The 8278-nt window shown below is 40.1% G+C and overlaps 1 pseudogene; it reads left to right on the top strand.

The window, feature by feature from the left end:
* The first annotated feature begins 3368 nt into the window (after nt 1-3368).
* LOC127674669 (heterogeneous nuclear ribonucleoprotein A3-like) lies at nt 3369-7872 on the top strand (annotated as a pseudogene).
* The last annotated feature ends 406 nt before the right edge of the window (nt 7873-8278 follow it).

Raw genomic sequence — 8278 nt, 5'->3', positions numbered from 1 at the left:
GGCTAGCTATACATCTCCATTTGTCCTCCTAGTAGTTCAAGTTGAGCTCAGCCTCTTCCTGGGACAACAATCTTGAAGAATCATACTTCCTACTACTTGCTTCTAAGTGTCAGAATATTTTTGGTTCAATAGACTCCTGGAAGGAATGACTTCTGCTGGAATAGGGCTTCATTTAACCAACTATAGCTGAACTAACCCAGGCCTGTCCCAGCATCCTAACCAGGTTGCTGGTAGCTCCTTAATAAAGTAACTTAATAAAGAAACAAGAGTCTCTCCTAAGAACTGGCCCTCCTTGTTGGAACTTTGTTGTCAGGATACTTCTGACAGGAAGATTGCTGAAGGTCTCAGCGTTGAACAAAGCATAACTCAGTGTTTGCTCTAGATCTTTCTGTGTGGTAGGAACTAGCGGTGGGTGGGTGGGTGGGTGGGGGGTGACCACCAGCTGATCATCACTCACAGCAAAGCAGATACGTGGTTCCAACCCACTTGGGGTTGTGACCAGCTTATTTTAAACATTTATTGGAAAGAGAAGGACCATATATCGGTTAATTGGCAGAATAAATATTTCATTGTAGTAGATGAACCCAAAGCTAAGGGGGAAAATTAGGGAACAGCTACATGGTCTGGTTAGTGTGTTTGTGTAGCAACTCTCCTGTAAGCTCCTCCCTATCCTCTACATTCTCTGTTCAGTAGCTTAAAGCATGCAATTAGAGTGGAAGTCACCATGTACAGAAGACAAAAAGGAAGGAAACGTATTAAAAAGCTCTGCTTCATTATATTCAGGGCTCTGTCTTTAAGGAAATATCCCTCACAGACTATACTAGTACATAATGGAAGTCTTTCTGCAAAATAGCCTTGGTATCCTGTTTCTATGTTCAGAAAGCCCACAGCATCCTTGAATCATGTTTCAAAAGCAATCCGTTCACCTTGGTTACCCCTATGAGGTCTTTCAGCTTCCTACCTAGCCTTGAGCAGCAACACATCTTCCCAGGGTTTCCTCCTAAACCAGGCATACTAACCATTCTGTGAATAAACTCTTCCTATGAACTAAAGCCCAGATTGAACCTGTTGTTCCAGGTATTTCATGGTCCTAAAATAATGATTCTGTCTCCATAAGCATCACCAATCAGGAAGGTTAGCTGGGCTCAGGATGTTAGAACACAGGGCAGTGTAGAAAGCACCGTTGATTTCTTTGTTAATAATTGTCTACATATATGGGCCTTGGTCAGCAACAAAAAGAAATGCGAACAAAAAGAAATGCGGGAGAGCCTTTCTATTTCCAGAAAAGAGAGACACTGAACTGTTAGGGAGTATTTCTAATGCTGTCTTAATTCAAGTGCCCAAAAGGCCAAGTTCCCGGATGCTGAGGGTCCCCACCCCCAGCTACATTTGATTAGCAATAAAGGATTGCTGTATAGCCAATGGCTGGGCAGAGGCCTGTGAGGTGGTTCAGCAGTGAAAAGAAAGGAGTAACTCCTCTGACCTCCACATATATACTACGGCACATGTATACACACACACACACACACACAATTATATGTAATTTTTAAAAAATAATTAACTTTTTGAAATGTCAAGCCAATGTTGAAGGGGCTGGAGAGATCGCTCAGTGGCTAAAAGCACGTGTTGCTCTTGTAGAATACCCTGGTTTGATCCATCCCCACTGATGCTCACAACCATCCATAAGTCCAGTTCCAGGGATTGGGTGCCCTCTTCTGAGCTCCACAGACACTCCTGTTATAAATCAGGAACCCTCCCAGCCTGCCTTCAGCGGCTTACATCCTTGCCCACTGGTCTCAGGTGCAGCACATCCCCACTGTCAGTACAAGTTGTCTGGTTTCCTAAGTGACGCACACACCTTCAAAAGGCCCCTCTTGACATCCCGGCTCTTCCTCTCATCCTCTCTTCCTCCCAGTCTCTCTGTCTCTAGCTTTCTCTCACATCCCCACTCCAAGATGGCCTTACTTACCCTCTCCCCTCAGAAATTCCTTGTGTTAGATCTGTTGCATGGCGTGATCTATGTAGCATACCTCGGCGGCCACTAAGGTACTGTCTGCAGCTTAATCCTCACATCTAGTATATATGTGCTACACATATATACATGCAGGCAAAATACTCATCCATCTAAAATAAGTCTAAAACAGTTTTTAAAAATGCCAGAAGCCAGGCAATGGTGGTGCACGCCTTTAATCCCAGCATTTGGGAGGCAGAGGCAGGTGGATTTCTGAGTTCGAGATCAGCCTGGTCTACAGAGTGAGTTCCAGGACAGCCAGGGCTACACAGAGAAACCCTGTCTCGAAAAACAAAAAACAAAAAACAAAAAAAAAAAAAAATTCTGGAATTGAGTGGTGGTGGTGATCAACACGGTTAGTAAGGAAGCCTGGACCAATGAGTACATTTCCTTTTTAAATTATCCTGTTTATTTATTGGAATATAACTGAATGTTTTAATTTCTAATATCATACTCATTCCATTTGAAAAATCAACATCCTCACTGATAAATTGATATTTTACTCCACAAATGAGTGTGTGATGTATAAGAAGTTGGGATGTCTTACTAGTAATGTTCACACATTAAAGAACTGTATGACTGGACAGAGTGAAGATTGCCTCTGATCTCAGCAGTCACAAGGCTGGAGAAGTAGCAAACCTGTGAGAAGAGCCTGGGTTACAATATGAGCTCAAAGTCAACATGAACTATAGACATATCAAAACCTTGTTTTAAAAAATGAAAAATTGCTAGGTGGTGGTAGTGCGTGCCTTAAATTCTAATACTTGGGAGGCAGAGGCAGGCAGATCTCTGAGTTCAAGGCCAGCTTCCATAGGTCTACAGAGCAAGATCTAGAGCAGTCAGGGTTTTATAAAGAAACCCTGTCTCAAACAAAACAAAACCAAAAATTTACAAATTTATTTATATGAAAATGGTCACAGAAATGTCTTTGGCCAATAAAACATTCTATTTTTGCTTTAATTTTCCCACAATTGAATATACTTACTATGTCAAAATAAAGATGATAGGTTAAAGCTTAGCATATTTTAATTTTTACTCTTAGTTATTTTTTATATATGCACACATACAAACACATGCATGGTACAGCATGTACATAGAGGTCAGGGGACACATTGACAGAGTCAGTTTTCTCTTTTCATCATGTGGGGCTGAGGAACTAAACTTAGGTTGTCGGGCCTGGTAGCAAGCTTCCTCACCTGCTCAGTACTCAGTGCCTTAGAACACAGGTTGTTTTATTATCATCATCATTATTATTATTACTATTATGTGTATAAATGTGTGAGTGCCCACAGCAGAATTTCATAGAGGGTATCAGATCCCCTGGATCTGGAATTACTGTGCTTATAAACTGCCTAATATGGGTAATGGGAATCAAACTTGAGTCCTTGGCAAGAGCAGTTTGAACTCTTAATGGCTGATCTGTCTCTCCAGCACCCCCACAACCTAGTTTCTAACTGACCAAAAAAAGTATCTTGCACATCAATCAATCTCAAAAGGAAAGGAACATCAATCTGGGAAGAAAGAAAACCAGAAATGAACAAAGAACATAGGAGAGTTATACTCAGATTTTCTTTTGTGGCAGCTACAATATGCAGGAACCATTTGACTTTTTAAAAGCACAGGAACTGGCCTAGTACTGTATAATAGAGCTCTCTGTGATGATGGCCATATACTGCAGAGCCATCATCCCACACAGCAGTCACTTCCCACGTGTGGCATTTGAGCATGTGAAATGTAGCATAAACAAGAAAAGTGCATTTTAATAATGAATTTCATTCCCTTCATAGTCACATGTAGCTAGTGCAGGAAAAAAAAAAAAACACAGGTCTAGAGTTACTACTCTGTACATTCAATCTCAGTTTTACCCATTGTTAGGAGTCTTAACCTAGCAGACCCCTTTGTGACTCCGTTTATTTATTTGTGAAATAGAAATAATAAGGAATCGCTGAGTACAACTATGAGGAGTGTGTGTGTGTGTGTGTGTGTGTGTGTGAAAATTCAAGATGTGCCTGCTGTGTGTGCTACTATTTTTCCAACAAGACACACTTAGTAGAGTAACACTCATTGGCCACTGTGAAACCATTGCCAAAGAACTGAAGCTCCTCATGACCAGAAACAATGGGTAAAATTAAAATGCTCTTAAGTCAGATTTCAAAATACCATGGCATTTAAACCACTGTCCTTTATGGAAATCAATTTCCACCCGTGTGTGTGTGTGTGTGTGTGTGTGTGTGTGTGTGTGTGTCCATATGCTTATTCAATTCGTTTCTGTCTACATCTAGGGCTTCACTGTAATTACACAGAACACTCTTCAGCTTTCTAAGCTTACATAGTTACAAATACATAAAGGAGAAACACTTGCAGATAAACTTCACTGTCCTTAACAGTGAGGTATAATAATAGCTTACAAAACATAGCCATGGAGATCTGAATTTCAATCCCAGTCTAGCCCATAAGTAAAAGGGCAAGAACTGGTACAGGACTTCCCACCTCTGGTCCTCTGCTTCTCCCTCTGTAAAGCAATGGTATGTAAAGGGCACTCTTTCCAGATTTTGCTGTGATAAATGAAGGAAGTAATATAAACTGAACATTCCACACAGAAGCTGGGGGCTGCTACTTTTTATCATCCATATCTGTATGTTGGAAGATACAAATTGTAGATATGAAGGTGAGTGGAATCTGGTCACAAGCCTTCATTAACAACAATTTAAGATCAGATGTAGATAAGAAAATCTACTTGTGAATGCTAAGGGAAGCAGAAACCAGCTGCGAAACCAAGCTAAAACCAAGTCCTCCTAGCCCCAGGCCAGGCAGAACCATAGGCTCTTTGAAATGGCCTGCTGGCTGCTAGTTTCTGATGGCATTGTAAAGTATTTTTTCATCAATCACTCTCAATGTAGGAAACAGAAGTGCAAGTTACTTCATTAAAAGCACTCACACATAACTGGATACATTTACATATTAAGCAGGCAACTGAGACTCTAATCTTTCTATTTTATGTACAGCTGTAATCATTACTCAGCATCAAATGCTTGTTAAATACTCAGGGTACTATAGAGAACTCTCTGATCTTTACTAAGCAAAGGTGCCGATTTAGAAGGGCTCCCATTCACTGCCCCCCAACAAGCCTTCAACAGTGGTGACAATGTGCACTGGCCTGGCCCTCTGGGGCTTATTCAAGTGAACCTTAATGATAGAAAATATGTGACCATAGATCATCTAGCATATCTAATTAGCTGACTATCACGGGCAGAAAGTAAGCTGCTTTTATGCATTGTATGCTTAGCTTGCAAGAAGGGTACAGAAAGGAAACAAACAAATTCTAAGCAGTTGCAAGACTCACCATCTTTAGTTATAGGAAGAGAGGTCAAATGTGGTTTTGCAAGCTAACAGTAAGTAAACTCAAGCAAGAGAAACTTTACATTCTTATATCATTATTTTGCCCCACTACTTAAAAAACCTCTTCTCTGTCTCTGTCTCTGTCTCTGCCTCTCTTGTTTTTGGTTTTAGTTTTTTTGTTGTTGTTGTTGTTGTTTTTGGTTTTGTTTTTTTTTGTTTGTTTGTTTTTTCGAGGCAAGGTTCTCTGTGCAGCCCTGGCTTTCCTGGAATTCATTCTGTATACTAGGCTGGCCTCAAACTCAGAGATCCACCTGCCTTTGCCTCCTGAGCACTGGGATTAAAGGCAAGGCATATGCCATCATCACCCAGCTTGAAAATCATTTCTAACACACTCAATATCATAGCAAAGCTGCTGCAAGAAGTCTGCTGAAGGACATCCTTCATGACCATGCAACAGATAATCCACCCAGAAATACTGACCTGTCACATCCAGCAATAAATATGAAAGGACATTACTTCACAGTCAAATAAAATTTATCCTAAGAACACAAGCCTGATTAAAATTTTAAAAATCACTCAGTATAATTTACCATGGCATCAAACTTTGAAATTAAAAACCACACAGCATCTCAATAGATGCAGAAAATACAATTGACAAAAGATTAATTTGTGATATCTTTAAAACTCTCAGAAAATTAAGAATTGAAGAATATCTATGAATAACCCACAAATAATATCACACTTAAACTTTCTTCCTCTAAGATACCAGAGAAAGGACAAAGTGTCTGTTCTTGCTAGTTCATAGTTTTAGCCAAGGAAATTAAGCAAAAAAGAATATGAGTTGCTATAAAAAACAAAAGATATAAATTGATATTGAAGAAATAAGGTTGTTCTTATTCATATATGTCACGATCACCTCCATAAAGAGTCCCAACATCTTGGTTTGGTCATTGCATAAGAGCCTTGCTTATGCAATGACTATAAATTCAATCCTCAGAACCAAAATACAAAAAAATAAATGTCAGCAAAGTCATAAGATATAAGGTCAATATAAAAGTCATAATAATATCGAAAAAAGTTGAAAATCCACAATTTGTATTGTTTTCAATAATAGAATTCAAATGAAATATTTAGCAATAAATCTAACAGAGTTTGTTCAATATGTGAATTTAGAAATACTACAATGTATTGATGAAATGAAGAGCTAAACAAGTGGAGACGAATACCATGTTTATGGATAGTAGTTTCAGTGAGTTTAAGATCACAGTTGTTCCTAGTCTGGTCTATAGATCAACATAATCTTAGTGAAACTTCCAGATTTTTTTTCTTTTAGGAATTTGGGATACTGAACTCGAGTTGGAAGAGGCAAGTCCTATCTCAACATGGAGGCAAAACCGATGCCCAGTCACTCCCAGCCTGACTCCAAAGGAAGCAGAGCAGCTGAGGAAACTGTTTATCATAAGTGGTCTGAGCTTTGAACCAGAGATGACAGCTTAAAAGAACAATTTGAAGAATGGGGCACAATCACAGACTGTGTGGTAATGGGAGATCCCCCAAACATTAGCATTCCAGGGGCTTTGGTTTTGTGATTGACTCTTGTGTTGAAGAGGTGGGTGCTGCAATGTGTGCTTGGCCACACAAGGTTGACGGCCATGTGGTGGAACCAAAGAATCCTCTAGAGAGGATTCTGTAAAGCCTGGTGCCCATTTAACGGTGAAGAAAATTTTTGTTGGTGGTATTAAAGAGCATACAGAAGAATATAATCTGAGAGACTACTTTGAAAATATGGCAAGATTGAAACCATAGAAGTTATGGAAGACAGGCAGAGTGGAGAAAATAGAGGATTTGCTTTTGTAACTTTTGATGATCACGATACAGTTGATAAAATTGTTGTTCAAGAAACACCACACTATTAATGGGCACAATTGTGAAGTGGAAAAGGCCCTTTCTAAACATGAGATGCAGTCCGCTGGATCACAGAGGGGGTTGTGGAGGTGGGTCTGGCAACTTTATGGGGAATGGAGGAAACTTTGGAGGTGGTGGAGGAAACTTTGGTGGAAGAGGAGGCTATGGAGGTGGAGGTGGTGTCAGCAGAGGTAGTTATGGAGGTGGTGATGGTGGATATAACGAATTTGGAGGTGATGGTGGCAACTATGGTGGTGGTCCTGGTTACAGTAGCAGAGGAGGTTATGGAGGTGGTACACAAGGATATGGAAACCAAGGTGGTGGATATGGTGGTGGAGGAGGAGGATATGATGGTTACAATGAAGGAGGAAATATTGGTGGAAGTAACTCTGGTGGTGGTAAGAACTATAATGACTTTGGAAATTATAGTTGACAGCAACAATCAAATTATGGACCCATGAAGGAGGGCAGTTTGGGTGGAAGAAGCTCAGACAGTCCCTATGGTGGTGGCTATGGATCTGGATGTGGACGTGGTGGATATGGTAGCAGAAGGTTTTAAAATAAAACAGAAATGGCTACAGTTCTCAGCAGGAGGGAGAGCGAGGAGTTGTCAGGAAAGCTGCTGGTCACTTTAAGACAGTCGTCCCAAACACATTAGAGAAACTGTGAAAATCTGCCACAGAAGGAACAATGATCCACAGTCAGGAAAGTCACTGCAGCTTAAACAGGAAACCCTTCCTGTTCAGGTCCATCATAGCCAGTTTGCAAAAGGGACAGCTATTGATTAATGCAGTGTAGTGTTAATTAGATGTACATTCCTGAAGTCTTTGATCTGTTGTAGCTTTGTCTTTGCTTTTTCTTTTCATTACATCAGGTATATTGCCCTGTAAATTGTGGTAGTGGTACCAGGAATAATATTTAAGGAAATTTTAACTTTTCAAAAAGAAAAAAAGAAATTGGCAAACTAGGCTATGGATGTATCTCAATAGTAGAAAGGAAGAAAGGAAGGAAGGAAGGAGGAAG

The sequence above is a fragment of the Apodemus sylvaticus genome, chromosome X, assembly GCF_947179515.1.
Source record: "Apodemus sylvaticus chromosome X, mApoSyl1.1, whole genome shotgun sequence".
NCBI classification, from domain to species: Eukaryota; Metazoa; Chordata; class Mammalia; order Rodentia; family Muridae; genus Apodemus; species Apodemus sylvaticus.
Note: the sequence above shows the minus strand (reverse complement) of the source record. Positions and strands in the feature narration are given on the sequence as shown.